Source organism: Cicer arietinum, chromosome 3, assembly GCF_000331145.2.
Source record: "Cicer arietinum cultivar CDC Frontier isolate Library 1 chromosome 3, Cicar.CDCFrontier_v2.0, whole genome shotgun sequence".
Taxonomy (NCBI): Eukaryota; Viridiplantae; Streptophyta; class Magnoliopsida; order Fabales; family Fabaceae; genus Cicer; species Cicer arietinum.
This window is the reverse complement of record NC_021162.2, coordinates 42547756-42549798: the sequence shown is the minus strand read 5'-3', so window position 1 is coordinate 42549798 and position 2043 is coordinate 42547756.

Genomic DNA, 2043 nt, shown 5'->3' with positions numbered 1-2043 from the left:
GTCCTTTCAGTCTGTCCGTCCGTTTGTGGATGGTAAGCTGAACTCAATCGTAGTTTCGTTCCCAAAGCTTCGTGCAATGCTCCCCAAAAATGTGATGTGAACTTCGGATCACGGTCTGATACAATACTCGATGGTACCCCGTGTAACCTCACAATTTCAGCAATGTAGATCTCTGTTAGCTGATCTACCATATAGGTGGTCTTTACTGGCAAAAAGTGAGCGGATTTAGTCAGTCGGTCCACTATCACCCATATAGAATCATTCTTCCTCCTTGTTTTTGGCAATCAGGCAATCCAGTTATGAAATCCATGGAAATGTTGTCCCACTTCCATTTGGGTATATCTAAAGGTTGCAACATCCCAGTAGGTCGCTGATGTTCCACCTTCGCTTTCTGACAAGTTAGACAAGTGGATACATATTCCGCCACATGTTTCTTCATTCCTGGCCACCAATAATTCTGCCTCAGATCCTGATACATCTTTGTTGCTCCAGGATGAATACTCAGCTTACTCTTATGCGCCTCTTCTAAAATCGTTTTCCGCATATCTGTAATTTCTGGTACACAAATCCTACCATTACACCGCAAAATATTATCTGCCCCAATCTTGAACTCAGTCGTCTTCCCTTGCACTAATAGATTCCTCTTCTCCTGAATTAAGACGTCATCTTGAGAATTTGCAATGTCCTCAAGTAGTCCACTCGAGATCTTAATCATTCCGAATTTCAAAATTCCCGGTGCAAACTCTACGTTCAAGTGTAGGTCTCTAAAATCTTCCCACAACTCTTGTTGTCTAGCCATAATTGTTGAAGACACCGATACACTTCTTCTACTCAACGCATCAACCACTACATTGGCCTTCCTAGGGTGGTACTGCAGTGTGAAATCAAAATCCTTGAAAGTCTCCATCCATTGTCTCTGGCGCATGTCCAATTCCTTCTGATCAAACAAATATTTTAAACTTTTATGGTCATTGAACACTGTGAACGTGCACCCATATAAATAGTGCCTCCAGATCTTCAATGCAAAAACAACCGCAGCAAGCTCCAAATCATGAGTAGGATAGTTTCTCTCATGAATCTTCAATTGTCTTGAGGCATAAGCCACAACTTTCTTGTGTTGCATCAGAACACATCCCAGCCCTTGGTGAGATGCATCACAATAAACTTCATAGGGTTCTTCTGATTGCGGTAATACCAATACAGGTGAGGTCGTCAATTTTCTCTTTAGTAACTGGAAGTTTTCTTCACACTTCTCCGTCCAAGCGAACGGTTGATCTTTTCTGGTAAGTTGTGTCAGTGGAGCCACAATCTTAGCAAAACTTTCGATAAACCTCCTGTAGTACCCTGTCAGTCCTACAAAACTTCGTATGTCAGTGACAGTCTGAGGTTGTTTCCAAGCAAGAACCGCCTCAATCTTAGCCGGATCGACATCGATTCCTTCCTTGGTTATCACATGTCCTAAGAAATTCACTTTCTCAAGCCAAAATTCACACTTTGACAGATTGGCATACAATTGCTTCTCGCGTAAAATCTCAAGGACTTGACGTAAATGTTCTCCATGCTCTTCTTCAGTTCTTGAATAAATCAATATATCATCAATAAACACCACAACAAATTTATCAAGGAATGAATTAAAGATTTTGTTCATGTAGTCCATGAAAATTGCTGGTGCATTGGTAACTCCAAACGGCATAACCAGGTATTCATAATGTCCATAGCGGGTTCTGAAAGCTGTTTTCTGAATGTCTCCTTCCCTTACTCGAATCTGATGGTAACCCGACTTCAAGTCAATCTTCGAAAATATCGCGGCCCCTCTCAATTGATCCATCAAATCATCGATTCGTGGCAAAGGATAACGATTCTTAACAGTTCCACACATAAGCGCGAGCTTTCGTCCTTCTTCTTAACTAGCAAAACTGGAGCTCCCCACAGTGATACACTTGGTCTTATAATTTTCCTCTCCAATTAGTCTTCAATTTGGCTTTTGAGCTCATTTAATTCCAATGGCGACATTCGATACGGTGCCATTGAAATTGGTCCCGT